The sequence below is a fragment of the Sus scrofa genome, chromosome 1, assembly GCF_054392235.1.
Source record: "Sus scrofa isolate SSC_HxYL_T2T_F1_AM1 chromosome 1, Sscrofa_HxYL_maternal_Yorkshire_Landrace_v2.0, whole genome shotgun sequence".
Taxonomy (NCBI): Eukaryota; Metazoa; Chordata; class Mammalia; order Artiodactyla; family Suidae; genus Sus; species Sus scrofa.
The window spans coordinates 43,940,230-43,961,912 of NC_139383.1; the positions used below are offsets into that span (position 1 = coordinate 43,940,230).

Below are 21,683 nucleotides of genomic sequence, written 5' to 3' on the forward strand. Positions count from 1 at the left end.
TGCGACCTATACCACAGGCCACAGCAAGGCTGGTTCCTTAGCCCACTGAGTGGGGCCAGGGATCAAACCCACATCCTCATGGATACTAGTCAGATTCGTAACCCTCTGAGCCACAATGGGAACTTCCTGCCCTTTAATTTTTATCTATATGCACTCCATTAAATGTCTTACTTTTCCTCTTTCACTTTTCTTGTCCTTGGAGAGATTAGTCTTATATTTTCAACTTTCACTTCTGTAAAAATCCTCATGACTCTACCCCAAAGCCCAGATTATGTTGCCAAAGACCAAGATAGGGTCGACTGCTATCTTTTGCAAAAGAAAACAATTTTAAAAACCAATATCTTCATCATCTTAACCAAATCTTCATTCCAACCTTCCCCACCCCATTTTTGCAATTAGAAACACCATTTTCAGAATTCCTGTTGTGGCACAGCGGAAATGAATCCAACTAGCTACCATGAAGTTTTGGGTTCGATCCCTGGCCTCAGTCAATGGGTTAAGGATCCAGTGTCACCATTAGCTGTGGTGTAGGTCACAGATGTGGCTCGGATTCTGCGTTGCTATGGCTGTGGTGTAGGCTGGAAGCTGCAGCAGCTCCAGTTGGACCCCTAGTCTGGGAAATTTCATATGCCACAAGTGTGGCCCTAAAAAGCAAAAAAAAAAAAAAAAAGAAGAAGAAAAAAGACACTCCTTTTTCCTTGTCTACAAAACTCTGAATGTTGGAATTTATCTTTACTATTTTCTCTTTTTTCTCTACAATCTCTCCCATCCCCATTATTTAGTGTCCTCATTTCTTGCTCATTCTCTCAGATAGGTACTTTGTTCTTTGGACCCCTCCCCATCCCCCTCCTGCTTTTCTCCCACCTGTGGACTGTAATTACAACACTACCATGTCCCATCTCAATGTGAGAGCCCTGCTACCAACCATTCTTTGTTCCTAATTTGTCTTGTGTATCCAAGCCAGACTCTTCCAAGTATGAGCTTCACTCCCTCACCTGAATACTTACTCCTCTGTGTTAATCATCTTTTTTCCTTACCATTCCACATAGCCCCTACTCTCCCTGCATTTTCTTATTTTCACTGATCTCACTAGACTCTTTCCAGAGCCTTTTGAAAAAGACTAAAAATGAAAAATAGAAACTATATTACAAAGAAAGTCTTATTCATTATAGCAGGGAAGAAGAAAAAAGAACACTGGAGCAGGGGAAACAGAGAACTTTACCACTTAAGGAGCTTTGTCTGCCAGTCATTACATTACAGTCAAACTCTACTATATGCATTAACAGAGTGGAACAGGCCATAGTACACAAGAAAATTTAAAAGTCAGATATATATTCTGGATTTTGCATTTGAATATGAAATCTGGGAATTCAAAAAAACATCTTAAAAATAAAACCATAACTATATACCCATATTAAACAAAATTGAGTCAAAATGGACACAAAGGCTAAATGTAAATCCTAAACTGAAAAAATAAAACTTCTAGAAGAAAATATAGGAGAAGAGCTTTGTGATATCCTTGTTTCGCAAAAACAAAACAAAACAAAACAAAAAACCTATTAGAAAAGACATGAAAAGTATGAACCATGAAAAAATACATAAATTTGACTTTATCAAATCAAAAAATTTTCTCTTTGAAAGACATTGTCATGAGAATAAAAAGACAAGCCACAGACTGGGAAGAAAAAATTGCAAAACGCAAAACACAAATGTTATAAAGAGCTTATATCTAGATTACATGAAGAACTCTCACAATCCAATCAATAGGAGATGTTTTCTTAAAGGGGGGGAGGAGACAAAATATTTGACAGTCATTTTGCCATAAAGGAGATATAAGTGGACAATAGCAACTGAGGAGATATTTAATATTATTAACTTATTAGGGAAATGAGATAACTCTACATTCCTATAAGAAGGATGGAAAATGAAAAAGACTCACCATACCAAATATTGGTGAGAATGTGGAAGACTGGAACCCTCGTATATTGCTGTTGAGATTATAAAAGGCTACTGCCATTGTGGAACATATAGTTTGCCAGTTTCTTAACAAGTTGAACAGAAGTTTACCATGTAACACAGAAATCCCACTCCAATGTATTTACCACAGATAGAAACAAAACAAAACAAAACAACCATACAAAGACCTCCTCATGAGTATTTATGGCAGCTTTTATACAACTGCCCAAAGCTGGAAACAACCCAAATGTTGATCAACTAGTGAATGGATAAACAAATAAAATGGAATACTTTGGTGATAAAAAGGAATAAACTGTTGACATCTGCATCAATAAGAATGAATATCAAAGCATTAGGATAAGTAAGGGAAGCCAGGCATAAAAGGCTACATACTGTATGATTCTATATATATTCTATTTATTTCATTCTGAAAAAAGCAAAGAAGAAATGAAATCAGTGGTTGCTGGGGGCTGGCTATGGGATTGATTACAAAAAGGCACCAGAAAGTTTATGGAATGATTGAATGTACTGTCTCTCTTAACTACAGTGGTAGTGGTTACACAACTGAATGCATTTGTCAAGACTCATTGAACTTCATACCTAAAAAGGGCAGATTTTACTGCATATAAGTTATACTTCAATAAAACGCACTTTTAAAAAATCAAGACTTGTTTTAAAAACCAGAAAAGAGAAGGTAAATATTTTGTTTTTCTTATTCCAACCTACTTGTTAACTTCTGTCCTCAGCCATCTTCACACTGAAAATAATTTCTTAGTATTAGCTTAGTGACACACCTTTAAATCTTTTGAACAGCAAAAACAAGGTTAAGACTGTGTCTAAAAGTTTCCAGTGGCAAACAAAATAGGAATAAAAATTTACACTGTAAAATTTCAACAACTCTGGGATTTACGAAGAGGGTATTAACAAAACAACAACATCAAGTGTGGAGTCAGTGTTCTTATTATCACATCCTGAAGTCAGAATAACTTTTCCCCCTAAAAAATGTCATAAGCTAAAATTGAACTCCATCTGTAAATGATGTATAGCCACCCACTTAAACTAAATACACCATCTATAATTTCATAACGAAGGAAACCAGCAGTTCCAGTCAAACTCAACTCCTTGCCAGTCCCTGCAGTGGCCTTTATGTCCCCACATCTAAGTCCTGCTCACTATGTTCTGCGCACAGGTCATGCTGTTCTCCCCACTTCATCACATCTGAATCCTTTCTGTCCTTCAGGGTCAATCTCATATGGTAAAGAGTTCAAGATCCTTTCAAACATCCTCTTGACTATGCTCTCTGCCTTTTGTGAACTGCCATAGCATCTCTTACAATTCCTCAATTTCTGTACCGTACTTCTGTGGGTACTGATATAATTAACCTAATGCACTGTAAGCCAATGGATGCTGAAGCCTCAGTGTGAGTCATCTTCAAACTTCCCACAGCAACTAGCTCAGCGTCTTGAAGTAACAAATACCTAATAAACATCTGTTGAATAACTGAATATTAAATTTAGACTGTATTTGATGTGATCACAGAAAAACATGGCATAAACACAGAAAACGGCCCACTCGAAAATTTTATTGATCTCTATTTTGTTTCAAGGTAATAGACTTATTCTTATATAAGATATATCCTAGTGTCTTTTGACAGTTTATCATCACATTTGTTTGAAAACTATCAGATAAAATATAGGCAAATTCAATGGAAAGAGTTCCCAAAGGCCAAAGCAAAAAACACTTTGAGCAATAAAATAAATAAAATTGTACGGGATTATAACCAAAAATATAAAAAATATATACATACTGACACAAATACCTGATTGAATGAGTAAAGGGAAGAGAACAATCTCCCACTGCAGAGGAATTCTAAATAATTTATACAGATATGCTGCCCTTAAGGATCTCATTTCTTATATGGGCTTCTTAAAATGAATTCCTTCCAAAGAGGACAGACGGAAATGGGAGGGGGAGAAATCTGACAAATACCACCCCAGCCAATTGATCAAGATTGAGATCTATGGTAAGCTGAGTTGAGAGTATGTTTCCTTGATATAATGTGATGAGGAGGGCACTTTTCCGCCCCAAACTCATAACCCTAGTCCAAACATCAGAAAAACACCCAAGAAACCTCAGTAAGGAACCTTCCACAAGATACCTGACCAGTGCTCCCCAAAACTGTCAAGGTTATCAAAAAGAAGTCAGGTCTAAGAAACCACCATGGCCAAGAGGAGCCCAAAGAGACATACATGACAATTACAAATAATGTGCTATCCTGGATAGGACTCTGGAACAGAAAATGGACACTGGGGAAAACGAAGAAAATCTGAATATAGTGTTCAGTTCATAATAATTTATGATTATTGGTTCACTAATAGCAACCTACTAATGTAGGCTGTTAACAATGGGGGAACCTGGGTGTGGAGTAAATAGGAATTCTGCACTATCTTTGCAAATTTCCTGTAAAGTTAAAACTGTCTAAAATAAAAATTTATGGAGGTCCCATTGTGGCTCAGCGGGTTAAGAACCTAACATAGAGTCCATGAGGATGCAGGTTCAATCCCTGGCCTCGCTCAGTGGATTAAGGATCTGATGTTGCCACAAGCTGCGGCATAGGTCACAGATGCAGCTTGGATTTGGCATTGCTGTGGCTGCAGCTCCAATTCCATCCCTAGCCAGGGAACATCCATAAGCCACAGGTGTGGCCCTAAAGCAAAAGGAAAAATAAATAAATAAAATTTATTTTTGAAAAAATACGCAAGTTTTAAATGTTAAGTTATCCTGAAACAGAAACATGTTTCTAGGCAATAAATTTTTATATTATATCGTATGAGATTCACCCTATAGAGAAACACTTCCCTGGACATAATTTAGTCCAGGGTAAAAAGCTCCAGATAAAGTTTCTGAAAACAAATAAACTTAGTACTTTTAATATTCATTCTAAAATTATATTTTAATGTATAATTTAAAAATAATTGCTTAATTATTGCACAGGATTTCCTTTACCTTAATTTCACAAAGAAGTAATACAATTTTATACTGAAAGCCATTGAAAAATGTATGACTTTATTTACAGAAATTCGTCCTGTGGTAAGCTTTACCTAAAATAAGGAGGTAATTGATTTCTCTCTTATCTTTCCCCCACCCAAATAATGGGACAGTATATTTTGCTATTAGGAAAAAAAAAAAAAAAAAACCTTCATGTTCTTAATTTTCACAAACATCCTTACAAAATAAATTGCAAAGAAATTTGATACTGGTAAGATCTTAGTCACTTTCCATTGCTAAAATTATAATCTTTTTTAATCTTAATGAGCTTCCTGAATAAATGATTCTCAATACTGGAGATCCTTGAAGAAAGACTGGAGATATTTGAAAAAAGTGGAAGAGGGTTGTTTTCCATTTAGTTAGTTGTTGTTTAGGATGGAAGATAACAGAGCATGTTCAGATGCCATGGGAATGATTCTCTAGAGTCTCACAGGTCAGCCCCTTCCAGCTGACTGATGTGGAGAAAATCACAGCTCTGGGTCTCAGATTTATCATTTATAAAGTGAAAAGACTATCATTCACAATCACTTACCTCTAAATTCATTCTAGCTAAAAAAAAAATCTGAAGTCTAATTTCACATTTGCCTTTCAAATAAGCATAGTGAGCTTGATTCCCAGTAACCCCACAGCCTCTCAAGTGCAGACTCTTTGAAATTAATGGAAATAGGGATGGGAGTTTATGTCTCTGCAAAAGTAATTGTGCTGCAGAAGATATGACTCATTGGGACCAGCATACCTAACTCAACTTTGATTTCAAGATTTGTTTCTTGTTCCCTGGCCTCTAAGAATAGTCTTCAATAAGGTAGAGAGTAGCCTCTCTTTCCTCAGCACACAGAAGCCAGCATGCAGACAGATTCAAAGAGAAGGTAAAAGAGGAGACAAAACCTTCATGTTTGTAAGATAACAGAGGATTTTAGGAGAACCATGCTTAAGATGATAACCTTAATATTAATGTTGCTTGAGAACTCACCAGGGCTGCCACAAAGTAGACACTGTGATATAGGACTTGAGGCCAAAGAGATCAGCGTTTCCATTTAAATAGGCACAGATGAATGGTGAGGGTCAGCCCTGAAATATATCATGCCGCCAAACTCCTTCCAGGCCCACCACTTCCCTGGCATCCATCACTTTTATTACCTTAGTTATTTATATATTTAACAAAAAAGAAGAGGAAGGAAAAAGATGTTCAGAGAGAAATATCCAAATTTTCACAATGATTGTACTCTCCTCAGTGTCTAGTTTCTCCTTTGCCAGGCCGCCTTTCGGAGCATGTGACAGGTGTAGTCACACCGGGCTGCACAGTCAGCAGGCCTCAAGTTGGTGTAATGCTTTATCATCACCACCTTGAACTTCAAAATTTTTTAACAAGGGGCTTAACATATTCATCTTGCATTATGTCCAGCAAATTATGTAGCTGGTCATGACCATTGCCTGGGGAGATATTTTGATCTTCAGAAATCTCTACGTACACTTCTTTTCCTTACATTGACAAGAGACATTTTACTGAATCCCTACTGAATGTCAAGGGTTGATCCATGGAATTCTCTATGCCTATACAGGTTTCTCACATTATCCAAAAGTAGAGCATTCCCATGAAAACTGTAAGTCAAAATGGTGTAAAGCAAAGATGCAATTACTTTAGGACACACCTTGCTAATGGATGCACAGAATAAATTGAGATAGAGCCAGATGCTCACAGACAAAGTTCACAGCCATGGCAGCTGGAAGCTGAGATGCTGAGTGTAGCTCCCTGGGAAGGAACGTGGTGGTGCCACCCTCCCTGCTCGGGGTGTATGGTGCCTCTCTAACAGCCCACTGTAAAACACATGCTGAATGCTATTTCTGCTTTTTGCCTTTTTTTGTAAAAGCAGAGATTCTTTCAGATTTCTTTCTGTTAGCAAAAACAGGTACTCATGTAGGTCTTTTGTGAAAGCAAAGTGGCATAAAGCGAACTTTCAAAAAGCAGAGCAGACCATACACATTATGGCTTAACATTACCAGAAAAAAAAATTGCCCAACCCAGTAGCCCTGAGACATCCACATTCCTGGTTTCCATTCTCTGCCCAACACTGTCCATAATCCCATATATTGCAGTCCTCTGTTCCTCCATTCCCAACAATTTCACCAATTTCCTTAAAACCCTGTCAACCCTCTGATCCTCAAGTGAGACATTTTCCTTGTTCTTCATGGATGTCCTACAGACCTCTCAGACTCAACATTACCCAGACAGCAGCCTTCCCCTTTCGCCCAAGCCTGCTCCTATTTCAATGACTGTCATGGCTTTCCTCTCCATTGTCCAAAAAGGAACCTTGGTAGTCATCCTTGACCCTTTTCCACATCAAAATCATTTCCAAGTTTTGCCATCTTAACATTTTTTTAATCTGTTCACATTTGTCCATCCCTTTTGACATTTCTTTAATGAACACACCCATAACTATTCTCTTGGTTTACCACAAAAACATCCTAAATGGTTCCATGTTCCCAGTGTAAATGTTCTTCCCGATCACCAAACGCATTTTCACATTACTGTCTTAAAAATTTTATAATACAAAATCTGATCATGTTCTGTGGTACACTGAGAGAAAAAAAAAAAAAAAACTGCCACTTTTCCCCCGGATTCTACGCCAGCCTTGTAACTTGCTCTGACCAGTAGGATGTGGAAGAAATGTGATACTGTAGGAGTTCTATACTAAGGCTTCCAGAGGCCATAGGGGCATAGTTTCCTGATGTCACTCAGGATGTTCTCTACTGGTTGCTGGAGATATTTTTCCATATATAACTAGAGTGCTAATTGAAAGGTTTCACTTGCTCATCAATTCCTAAAGTCATTCTCCCTTCTTGATATCCCATTCATAGTATCCTGGTCTTGGACACTGTAAGTTATCTTTGACCCTTTTCTCACCTTTAATCTCCATATTCAATTTCTCTAAAATCACATCATTGCTAGTTTCAAAAGGTCCCTGATTCATCCTTTCACTTTCAGTGCCATACCTTCCCCTGAGTCTAGGTCCCTAACTGAATTACAGAGCAATTCCTTGACTAGTCTCCAGGCTCTAGTCTTGTGCCTTCAAAACATTTTAAGTACAGCATTCAGACAAATTTCTTTAAAAGCTTCCTTTTATTTCTCTCACACACAAAAGTCCATAACAATTCACCACTTCCCCATTTCATCAAGCCAATACATTCTACATCACTTTCAAGGGCTCCTCCTCTCAAGTCTACCCACATTTATTTCCTAGTAGTATCCGTTTATATATACCCTCTTCATCATACCAGTTCAATTTTCTCAGCTACATGGAAAGTGCCCAGTAGTCAGTCATGGACACTCGGTCCATCCCCCTGCCCTTAGTCAGTCATGGACACTCGGTCATCTATGCTTTGCTCTCAACTAATCTGTCCTTCTGGAACCAACTCAAATTCTACCTCCTTCAACTCCCTGGACCTAAATCAAAGACAAGATGCTAATCCTTGCTCTACCCAAAGCAGTTGTTTGAAGCCAGATGAATGACATGTTTTCAAATCTGTACTCTTAGGGGATTAAACCTTCCAGCTGGAACAGTGGAAAATTCACTAATCCTTCCAAGACTAATCCATATCGCATTCTCCCTGAGCTTGCACCCCTCTACCCTGGTCAAGCACTTGTGTTCTAAATGTTTCCTGTGTAATCATTTTCCTTCATTTTCTAGCCATCTAGTATACTTTGGGGGGCTGGGCACCATGTCATATGCTGATCAGGTAACCCTGTGGTATTTGACATATAATTTGCAGTCAGACTAGTAGTTATGAACAGATACTACACAGACTCTGCAGCCTACAGGAGGTGACTGGTATTCATTTTTAGTTCAAAATAAAAGGTGTGGCATAATACGTCCCAATAATTATGTCTCTGAGAAAGAGAGCAGAAATGGAGGCACTATGAAGGATTTATCATGGCTAGTTTAAAAGAGGAAGAAACATCATGTCTGTTTTCATTGACTCTTCAAATGTAATAACAGAAGCCAGCTTTTGATATTGTTTCAAATGCTGTGACATCTGTCTAACACTCCTCACTGAAAAAAAAAAATATGGTGAATTAGATCCATCATGGTAAACAATACAACACAAATAGAATGAGTGTTTTGTTAAAATGACTCTTCACTGAAGAAAAAAATATCGTCCAAATATAACAATATCACCACCATCCAACTATTACTTAAAAATAGACCTACGCTTTTCCCATTAGTGTTGCCCAAGGGGTTTAACATGAAATAAGGAAGTTAAAATGGTTGAGATTAGAGTCCCACCAAAAATAAAATATTCTTCTCGGCATTACATAATATGAAATAAGGACTACGGAACTATCGGAAAGATGTATATAAGGGTAATTTGTGCCTGAAAACTGAGAAACAACATTAAACCTTGAAAAGTTTCTCTCCCCTCTCCTTCTTCTCCAATCCATAATATATCTACAAAAACGTTTCATCACAGAGTAGGTGTTAATTACCTTCTGATAATTTAATCGAATACAACTATCTAGAGTAAAAAGTAACTTGCTTCAACTATCAATTTCTACATTTATCTTACTAACCTTCATTCACACTTTACCAAAAGATGCATTCAAATGATCACACCACTACATTTTTCACTGAAAAGATCACATATTTATTTACTTATCATACAAAACATCTATGTGCATATAGATAAAATGATGTACTGACAATATAAAATACCAAATATACCATATACTTCAATATATTTATTCTAATATCAAAACTATATGTGTTCAAATCCGGTCCCAGGGAGTAGTAAAATTTGGTCAATTTCAAATTATAGAAACCACGCTACAAATTTATACACTCAAAACATTTAAACCATTGTCTTTTAAAAGAAAAGTTATGTGGAAGTAGCAACTCCATTGGTCCTGTTTGACCCAACACATTCAACTTAAAGAATTTAAATTGTTCTAAATGATTTTAAGTCTACTGTGACAGTTTTCATCAAGTGCTATTGTCACGAAGCAAACTGGAGTTCTCAGCATGATGTGAATCTGAATATCTTCAAAACTGCCCAGGTTGAGAAAGAGCCAGCAAAGGTCAATCAAACTAGGATGTGAGTAGCTTGGCCTAACAATACAAATTTGAACACAATGATGCTGCAACTGGTCCCATGAGCTACACTTCACCAGCTAAATCCATTGGGTCAACAGTATGCAATTTTTCAGATGAGACTTTTCTACACAATATTGCTCATTATTATTATTCTTAAGAGAAATATTCAAAGGTTTCTGTAAAGCCTTGTGTCTAGATCCCAGAGCATAAAACCCTTAGCTTATGTAAAAAGGCATATTTAAAATATCCCTATCTAGGAGTTCCCACTGTGCTACAGAGGAAAAGAATCCAACTAGTATCCATGAGGATGCATGTTCAATCCCCAGCCTTGCTCAGTGGGTCAGGGATCTGGCATTGCTGTGAGCTCTGGTGTGGGTCGCAGATGTGGCTTAATTCGGGTGTTGCTGTGGCTGTGGCATAGGCCAACAGCTGCAGCTCCAATTCTACCCCTAGCCTGGGAACTTCCATATGCCGTGAGTGTGGCCGTAAAAAGGGAAATAAATTAATTAATTATATTAAATAAATAAATACATAAAATATCTCTATCTAAAGCAGTCTGACATTAATAACAACAATAACAAAGGTGTATATAATTTGGCAATCTATAAAGTGCTTTGGACTTTGTATAAAGGAATAAATAACAGGTATAAAGGAATCATTTACTCTCAGAATATCTCTGTAGGGTAAAAATTATTATGCCCATTTGCAAATGATAAAGAGATACTCAGGGCTGTTAAGTGACAGAGATAAAATTTGTCCTTTGATTACGAATCTGATACTCCTTCCACTTAAAGAATTAAGATTTCAACAATGCCTACGTACGAGGAATCATATGAACTGTTACTGTGGTACCCTGGGCTAGTGCTGGAGAATTTTAAAAGCAAAACGTAAAGTGATGATAAGGCCCATGGACTTCTTTGTGCATTTTCAAAAACTGATCTAATATCAAGTTGCCAGTAACTATTCTACAAAAAGGGCTCATGACAGTGCAGTCCCTTGCTTATTATGATGATCTTAGAAAACAAAATTAAAAGAGAACTTAACTCTAAGCTCTTTATTTAATGAGCAGAGCTTACATAAGTGCAGAAATAATACCCTGGAGCTACTTTATACAAGAGCCACAAAAGATCTACCACAGATGAGTGACAGAAACATAATTAGTAAGAGTTCATGCAGTTGCCAAGTTGCTATTATTTAGAAATGCACTCTCTCCAAGTTGGGCTCTTGCTACCAGTCACCAGAAAGTGCAGAATGGTAACTCAAGAAAAGATGATACTGCTGTGAATTCCAGGGGAGTACTGCTGAGAGGTCTCTAATGAGAAACCACATTCCTATCCTGACTTGCTTATGACTCTGCAATGTGACAACAGCAACAACAAAAGACAAAGGAGTACAGCTGTTCCTTTCTTGAGAAATTTAACAGCAATGCAAAGGCTCCCAGTTCAGGAGGGACTGGCTGATCACTTATGTCCACACTCTAGATGGCATCCTACTTGCTGCTGTGCTCCACGCTCAGGGAAGGCCCCAGGGATTCATCCCATCAGGACCATTGGATGTAGCCTGTGTCCACGTGAGACAATGATCAGGTACCACCAATTTATGTTGGTTCTAGAGGGAGCCAAATTAAGCAAGACATTAAGCCTATTTTCCTCTTGTAGACCAGATCTTGAAGCTACCTACCTTTTCCCGAAATATTCCAAAGAGTAAAAGACAGGGAGATTCCACAGATCCTGTTCTGGATCTTGTGCCTGTGTGCCTCTAGGTTTAGCATTGGGGTGAGGAGACCCAGTTGGCCACAATCTCCTCAATATCTTGAGCTAACTTCACATTCAGGAAAAACTACCTTGCAACTTCACTGCAAGAGTAGTTTGGGGCTTGGGGCTTTTTTTGTTTTGTTTTGTGTTTTGTTTTTGATAATAATGGTGGAGGTGGAAATCTTTCAAGGGAATTGTAGGGAAGGGGTAGGGTGGATTGAAGCTGTTCCTTTAGAAAATATTCATTGGAAGGCATGCCTTTTAACTTTGAAACCACCATGTGAGTCAAAAATGAATCTCGTGGATGAGAAGAACCCAAGATACCAGCAAAGAATCCAATGCTGATTAATTCAAGCGTTAAGCAAATATTAACTACCCGACATGGTGCAGGCCTTTATTCCACCAAATCATTTTCACACAATAGCTTGGAACTCCTATAAAAATGGAAGTTCTCAAGCAAAGAATATTTGCAGTTTAACCCTAAAATGTTGATTTAAGACATGAATTCTATTCAATTTAAAAGGAATAGGACATAATGATTCTACTTTCCCTCCCATCTTTGCCGCTAAATGAGATTGGACAAAATAATGATTTCTAATGTATAAAGAGCTTATAGGATTCAGATTTCTTAGCCTATTTCCATGGGAAACATAATGAATGATTACATAATGAATGATTTTTTTTCTGTATTCAGCATGAAATAGTAAATAGGCATGCTATCTACGCAAGGACTGAAATGACACAAAAGCAGCATGGTAATGGTTGTAGCTACAAAAACCCTCACACAAGACCCAGGGGACTGGATGCCTGATCTCTTGAGGCTGACTTAGAAATATTCCACAGGGGTTACAGAAGGACTTCTGCAAAATACAGCAAACTGATTCCAAGATTAGGGTCTGGGAAACAGCAAGGGAAGAACCGAATTCTTGAGCAGCAATAACTCACTGAATAGGAAACTGGACAACAGGTGCATGTTTTGGAACTCAGGTAAATCTCAACAAGCAGGTGTGATCATTCATACATGGTAAAGCTTCCTTGATGAAAGCATCCCCAGAGAATTAGATTAATTTGGTTAATCATCTTCCAAGAGAGTACATCCAAAATTTTTTTTTTTTTGCAAATAACTGGTTTTTCTTAGCTGTTCAGGGCTCTCTGAGAGGCATGGGCTATATCTGAAAAATGGTGCTACAAATAAGGATGAACTAATACACTCTTTTCCCTTAAGCGGTTTTTAGTCTAACTAGAGAAATGTCAGGGGTGATGGTGGGGAGAGGTGTTCAAAAGAATTTAAAGGTGTAATGTGAATATTTTCTGCTGAAAAAACAAGGACTTTTCATTTAAGCTGGTCCTTGAGAATCGAAGTTGAACAGAAAGAAAACACCTAAGTTGCAGTGACATATGCCACAGCACCCTTCCCCCACCCCCACCCCCGTCACAGGAACTGCCATATGCTGTGGGTGCAGCAAAATCATAACAATAATAATTTTTAAAAAATAAAAAGAACATTGAGAACACATGCTCAGGTGGGGTGAAAAGTAAGGCAAGTTAAAAGTGGACAGTAGGCCTATGGATCAACCAAGTCACAGAAAGACTCAGGTTTTAGGGCAGGAATTTCTAGGCAGTCTAAGCCCATCTGATCTGACTAATGATCATGCACCTGCCAGCTGATACAGGTGAGCCTCAGAGGGAGACTGGTGCTTAAGGCACCTCTTGCTTATTCTTGGTCCATGTTTACTGTGTCCACAACTCCGCATTCTTGTCCTGTGATATGTATCTACATCCCCACTTCCATTTCCTTCAAATTCTGCATCCCTGTGACTGCCTAAGAGAGAGACAGCAGGTCTCTCCTTCAGCTTTCACTTTTTACCTCTGACTTCTGCTCCCAACACACCCTCCATAGCCTCAGCTCAAAGAGCAAGCCAATGCTGCTGCCTGTCTTGACCATGCCCATCACAAGAACATATCCAATCACAACTGGGTTTTAAGGAGATTACAAAAGCGACAAGTCTGAGTGTCAAAATCTGAGTATCACCGTTATACAACATATAAATTCTGTATTTACCAATTCTCATTTATAAATGTTACCATGGTTAATATATGCTGGCATTTTTGCGGATTTCTTGTACATTTAGGACCCACCATTTCTCACAGGCCAATAAGGACTCAAATTAGGGTGCATTCCTATGAATTCCTCCCAAACTACTCCAACCCACAATGAGTACATTCTCCCTTGAGATCTTGAGAGACTTCAAACAATAGTGCATGTTTTGGGAACCTCATAAGAGTGGGGAACATGTACTGAGTGTGTACTCTGTTCTAGTGTGTTGTATACAATGACTTCCTTTACCCTGATTATGTACCTACAAGGTTAATAGTATTCTACCCATTTCACTAGTGAGGAAAAGGAAGCTCAGAACTCAACTTACTTAAGATATTTTAGCTAATAAACATTGATTCAAAGTAGCTCAAATTCAAACACTGCCACTAAGTAGCAATAGCAGTCTTAGATTATTCTGTAGTACCTGTTTTATAAGCCTGGACTGTAAATTGCTCTTGTTCTGAATTCATATAACACCCAATACAGTGTTAGATATACTGTGGGCACCTAATTCACTATCTGCATATACAATATATGGTGGGACTGGAAAGTCTCTGCGTAAGTGGGGAAAAAACGAATACCATTTAATTTTACTTTGATCTATAAACAGCTGGATGGATTTGCACACAGCCAAGACAATAAACTATGACTACAGAATAATGGACGAAACAATAAAATTAGTCCATTCAATGAGAAAAAAACAACAAAGTGATTCTAAGACATCACATTAATTAAAAACTGATACTGCTTTATAAGATTTGTTCATTTGTTTTTTAAGTTCTATACATGTGAAAACACAGTGTTTGTCTGTATTTCTTTGACTTATTTCAGTTAATATAATACCCTCAGGGTCCACCCATGTTGTTGCAAATAGCAAGATTTTATTCTTTTTTATGGCTAAGATTCCACTGTGTACATACATATACTACATTTTCTTTATACATTCATTGTTGCTGGACCCTTAGATTGCTTCCATATCTTGGTTATTGTAAATAATGATATAATCAATATTAGAGCAAAAATATCTTTTCAAATTATTGTTTTCATTTTCTTTGGATAAACACCCAGGAATGGAATTGCTGGAACATATGACAGTTCCATTTTTATATTTTAAGGAATTTCCATACTGTTTTCCACAGAGGCTGTACCAATTTACATTCTCACCAACAGTGCACATGGGTTCTTTTTTCTCCATCCTCGCCACCACTTGTTACTTCTTGTCTTTTCAATGACAGCCATTATGACAAGTGTGAGGTGATATCTTGCTGTGATTTTTTTTTTTTTTTTTGGTCTTTTTGCCATTTCTTGGGCCGCTCCTGCAGCATATGGAGGTTCCCAGGCTAGGGGTCTAATCGGAGCTGTAGCCACCGGCCTACGCCAGAGCCACAGCAACGCAAGATCCGAGCCGCCTCTGCGACCTACACCACAGCTCACGGCAATGCCAGATCCTTAACCCACTGAGCAAGGGCAGGGATCGAACCCGCAACCTCATGGTTCCTAGTCGGATTTGTTAACCACTGCACCACGCGGGAGCTCCCTTGCTATGATTTTGATTTGCATTTCCCTGATGATTAGTGATGTTGAGCTTCTTTTCATAGGTCTATTAGCTATCTGCATATCTTCTTTGGAAAAATGCCTATCCAAGTTCTCTGCCTGTTTTTTAATTGATGGCCTGTTGTGGTTGTTTTTTTATATTGAGTTGTACAAATCAGAAACAGACTCATAGATACAGAGAACAAAGTAGTGGTTGCCAGAGGGGAGAAGGGTTGAAGGGATGAATGAAATAGGGAAAGGGGACTAAGAGGTATGAACTTCCAATTATAAAATAAAGAAGCCATAGGGATGTAATGTACAGCACAGGGAAGAGAGTCAATAACATTATAACTTTGTATGGTGTGTAATCTATAAAAGTATCCAATCCCTATGCTGCACACCTGAAACTAATATAATAAGTTAACTATACTTCAGTTAAAGAAAAATTGATTCTGTGAGATGTTCTCATCTAGGCTGGCTAGGTTGAACCAGGTTTCCTAATTTTATTTCTCTTGAGCACGAGCAACGCCTCACAGAAAGTGTAGTAGGTACTGGAGAGCAGAAATACACCTTCTTATTTGCAGACATATCCATCCCAGAAAATAATTGCCCAAATTTACTTTCAGACACCTTATTGATTTGGCTGACTTGAAAATATTATGCTTTTCCTTTACTCAGGGTAAAGGAAAGATACCTCCCCTGGGGTAAATTCAGGCTAAATAGAAATTATGACATCTCACCCCATCTGACCTTGTAATTCATACACTGCTGATCAATGTTTAAAGGCCTGCTGCCCAGTCTCCAAAGCCCCCCCATATACACAGAAAGCTGGCACCTGGATAAGCTTCAAAGTCCCCACATGGGCACTGGGGTGAGCTCATCACATCAGGCTAAAAACCAGCCTTTGTTCACAGTGTCACATCTTGCCTTAGCAGGAGATGGCTTCCTCACAATCACGTCCATTCATGAGGGGAGAGCACTGGGGTCCCCAATGAACAACTCCTCATTGAGCTGCAGAAAACAGGGAAATAGCTGCCGTGTTTTCCCAGTGATGTTATTAATATTTAAGTGCTGTTCTCTGGGGCAGGGGAGGGGGGGCGTGAGGGGAAGCATAAGAGCCCAACTCTAAGAAGGCTCTGACCTATTTTCATGATTACTGCTGCACTAAGGAACTAATTGCTCAAAAAGAAAAAAAAAAAAAATTCCATCCATCCAAATTCCAAGTAACCATCAGAGAAGGCCAGTTTTGGCAAAAGATGTTGCTTGCAAAACTTGCAGCTACTATTGAGGATAACATAAACAACTGCATATCTTAGCAGAGAGCTTAATGGTATGTAGTAGCAGCACTGGTGTCCATTTGGGCAGTTGAACATGTTATTAATGAAGGATGATGTTAAGTAATAACACCTGTAAAGCAGCAGCTATCTCTGGACTGAGATCTCTCACTATATCTCACCATTCTCACTGAATTACAGAAAACAAATCAAGTGAAGTGTGGTCTCACTTCAGGGAGGTTAATTGATTTGCCAGAAACCACTTAGCAAGTTCGCAAGTAAAAAGAAGGACAGTGGGAATTCCCACTGTGGCGTAGTGGGCTAAGAATCTGACTGCGGTGGCCTGGGTCACTGTGGAGGTGAGAGTTCAATCCCCAGCCCAGCACAGTGGGTTAAAGGATCAAGCATTGCTGTAACTGTGGTACAGGTAACAGCTGTGGCTGGGATACGATCCCTGACCCAGGAGCTTCCATATGCTGCAGGCACAGCCATTAAAAAAAATAATAGTAATGATAATGACAGGAGCAGCAGGGCCCTTCCAAGCATGGAGCCTCAGCCCAGTTTTCCCAGTCAGGATGGAACTGGCAACAACTGGCCAATCCTTACTGCCACTTCACCATGAAGACTCTCACAGTCATGCATCCAAAGGGTCTTTTCCTTCTTAGTTTACTCTGCTTCCTTTCAGTCATTTATTGTCCCTATACACTGTCTCCTCTGATAGCACCAAGATCAGAGGAAGATCAATAAAATGACAGTTGCTAAGTATATTAAACAGTAAAAAGTATCACAAGTCTCATTAAATAAACAAATAAGTACACATTTTCCTGCCATTCCCTCTCTTCTTCTTTGGCCTCCTGCTTTTTCTTCCTCTCCATCTGGGTCACTAATGGAACAAGTAATGGGATATCATTTTTTATAATATTAAGACATCAAAAAAAGGTTTTTCCCCCTAATCCTTCCCTTCTGGATGTCTTTCTCTTTCTTAAAAGTCTATGCATGCATTATTAACTCTGTTGTTAACAACATTAAAAATATTGTGTAAGGATAACTTGATCCCCTTGCTGTACAGTGGGAAAATAAAAAAAAAATATTGACATCTTTTAAAAAGCATTATGATATGTATAAGGTGTTCATTCTGAAAATTCAAAGAACTTTTTTGTTCTTTCTCTTTCTGAAGGAGCAGAAACAAATAAAGATATCTGATATCTCTTGTCCCTCTGCCCAGTGCTTTGGCCTCTAGATTAGAGTTTCTTGATCACAGCACCATCAATATTTTGGGCCCAAGGGTTCTGTGTTGGGCAGGCAGTCCTGAGCATCATAAGATGTTTTGCATCATCCCTGGCCCCTACCCACTAGATGCTAACACCAGTCCCTACCCCACCCCCTCCAGGTTGTAACAACCAAAAATGTCTCCAGTGCCAAATGTCCCTTGGGGGGCAGAATCAGCCTCAATGGAGAAGTACTTGCTAGGCGACAGTGTCTAGTGGTCTGTGGGTTTATATGAGTTGGAGAAGGAAGGAGATGATTTTGAGTTTTGTGGTGTCACAAGTATAGATGAAGCTGGGGGTCAATGAGGTGAGAGATTTTTTTTTTAATAATGTCTATTCACCTCACATAGGTCTTGAGGGAATTGCTGTAAACAACACAAGATTGGTTCAAGAATTTTCAGTTTCTTGGAGGAAAGATAAAACAATAATAAAAGCACTGAGGAGTAACAGATGTTCCACCCAAGTCCATTTTATGAGTAGATTGAGCCTAAAAGAACCATATGATTTTTCTACCTTTTGTATGTGTTAAGAAGCCAACATTTTTTGGCATCTACTTATTGATATGGTTTAAAAAAAAATACTGAGAATAAGAGTACATACTGGGAATATCATAAACCACTTTTGTTTTCCCTTATCTTCATCACAAGGCTGTATTCGTCAGCACTGGAAATACATTCAAGAATGTTTTATAAACAACTAATTAATCTTTGCAGTGCATTAATATTGAGGGAATCACTGTCATCTTGTACTGAGGAGGCAAATGTAAAAACAACTGGCATTACGGTTCTGAAATAATACAAACTAATAAGAGGCTCTTGAATATATCTGTGCCAAGACATCAGTAAACCTGGATTCACATTTAGGTCCAGGACATAGAGGCCTCTTGGACCATAAATGAAAAATATTTGCCTTGTCAGATTCTGGAACTTCCTCTATGTCGTTTGAAAATTAAATTTAGTTAGGAATGATTATTTTTTAATCGATTCCCACCTCTAAAGGTTATCTTACTTTTAAAAGAATCCCAAGTGACACGATAAGCATCACACATGCATGTGGTTTCTGTCTTCACAGGTCAACTATAAAATAAGCAGTCAATAAATTTCCAGGTGGCAACTTCCCTAGCATGCAAATTTCCTTCTAAATAAAACAACAAAATTCCTTTGTCTGGAAGTCAGATGCCTGAGACTAGGAAAATTTACTCATAAGTAGGCATAGGTGGAACATAAATCTAAGAGAAAATATCTGAAAATACAGTTGGACCTATTTAGACTAAAAAAAATCTTTAAAGAGATGAGAATAAAATTTATACTAAGGAACTGAGGTTGTCATTTTGAAAGCAGTCATACTGAATGAATTATAAGCACACGAGAAAATGGCAACAAGGACAAAAGTGTTAAAGTACTTTATGGAGCTGTCGTCAAAAGATGATTGGACTTAGAGGATTCAAATAGCTGTCTCGCCTCTCATTTGCCCTGTGACCCTGGGCAAAACTGCCCAATTGCATTAGCGTGGGGCACAGAAACTGGAAGAAGAATAGATTGGTGATTTTGAGATTCTTCATGCTTTTATTATTTTTTCAAAACACTTCTGCTTAGTTTTCTTTAGATTAAGAAGGGAGAGATGGCGTGACAAAGCTGGACCAGTTAGCACTCTGGAATTTCATTACTAATGCGACTCTGTCCATAGCCTGACCTCAGAAGTCTTTTATTCCTTGATGTGCCATCATTTCACTGTTGATAAAATAAATAAAATTTCTAACTTCAGAGAATAAAAGAATAAAATGATCTTCAGGATCTCTTTAGCCTAATTCCTCTATACCCTGCCCTAGAAGGCAGGAGCCAGGTCTGTCCTATTCTTTGCTGTATCTGAGCATGAGCATAGCACCTAGCAGCCGACAGGTATTCAGAAAATATCTGTGGAATGAAATAATTCTTTTTTATTTAGAATTCTCTTTCACTTGATTTGCAGATGTTAGGTGATCGTTCATATAGGAGATGATAAATGGCACTTCAGGGCAGCATATAAGTGCCAGGACAACACATACTTTTAAGGGCTATCAGTATTTTAAGTTCTCCAATGTGGCATGTTCAATAATTATAATAGTGCCATCTGAAAGTCTTTATTTTAGGTCTTTGGTTCCTACAAACAGAAATGAAAACATGAGCAGAAGAGCCAAACTCTGAGGAAAAGTACAAAGACACCAACTTCAGAGGGAATTTGGACAGTGGAAGCAAAATATTAAAGATTGTTATTCCCCGTGGCAATAGGCAGACTTTTTAAACTGAGGCTGTTACCATCTGTAGTTGTCACTGGCCATCTGCTTAGGTCTAATCTGAACTGTCACTAGCATTAAATATAAGTTTAAATTCTGCTCCTCTAAGTAAATTCCACAAAAGGTTCTCTCATCCTTCTCTGAATTGTGAGCTAAATTTTTATCCTCAGACTACTTCAGTGAGAACATAAAAATGCTCCCATAAAGTCAAAGCGATCCCATCTAGCTTAATATCCTGTGAATGCCAACTAAGGATGGTGGTCACACCCTCTGTCTCTCATAAAGAATCTTCTCATGGTCCAGCCTCTGCTTCGTTTTTACATGTCTAATTTGTAATTAAATTAAATATTGACCCTAAAATATCAAAGTCATACATGGCTGTTGTAGGCAAAATATTAAACTTCCCACCCAAATGCAGCTCCCTGGCATGTATACCTGTGTAGTCCTCTTCCCATGAGTACAGGTAAATATGATGGGACAGTCACTGACTTATGGTCATATAAGCAGAACAGAGAGATTAGAAGTCTCTTAGATGAAAGCAAATATCCATATTGTGAAAAGGCCTATTGAGACCATAAGAACTGGAATCAGCCTCTAGTTGTTTCAAGCAGCTCCTGGCCAACAGCTAGCAAGAAAGGAAGGACATCCGTCCTACACTGTGGAACTGAATTCTCCAACATAAGCTGAAAAGGGGTCTCTGTAGGTGAGAACTACAGCCTGACCTAGTGAAACCCTGAACAGAAGACCCAGTTAACCCAATCCTGGACTTCTGACTCACAGGAATGTAAAGTAATAAATGGGTGCTGCTTTAAGTCCTAAGTTTGTGGTCATGTGTTACATACCAATAGCAATCTAATACACTGGGTAAAGACTCATGAGCACATTCTAAAATCATGAGAATGGATGAAGTGATGGGGAAGTTAATCTCAATGTACATTATGAGAAAGGATGGGCTGCAGTTCACAATGATTGCAGTGGCCTTTAATACAAGCCATCAAGTAATGAACAGTGTTACTCTAAAGTCTCTAGATATATAGGGATTATAATCAGGTGGCTAGCCTAGCACAATGACCAGTACATAGTAGGTGGTCAAAGAACATGTATTGTCCAATTAATAAATGTTTAATAAATAAGTTCATTCATAAATGAAATTCTTAAGAGAATAGTGAATATATTTCTTTGATGCCTCAGCATACACTTTGTAAATGTGCAGTGTCTGAAAGTTATTACCGTTTTACTGTACATGTAACAGAGTGGCTAAAGAACTACTAATTTCAGGAGTTACATCTGGGGATGAATTCAAGAGTGTGGGTATGGAAGAACATTTCCTTTTTATTGTATATACTTCACATCCTTGGAAACTTTTGCGATAAATGTCAAATTTTCAATAATA

At 38.2% G+C, this 21,683-nt stretch overlaps 1 protein-coding gene across 6 annotated transcripts in view; it reads right to left on the reverse strand.

The window, feature by feature from the left end:
* SLC35F1 (solute carrier family 35 member F1) overlaps positions 1 to 21,683 on the reverse strand; it is a 476,339-nt gene that overhangs the window by 284,139 nt on the left and 170,517 nt on the right. The window lies entirely within an intron of this gene.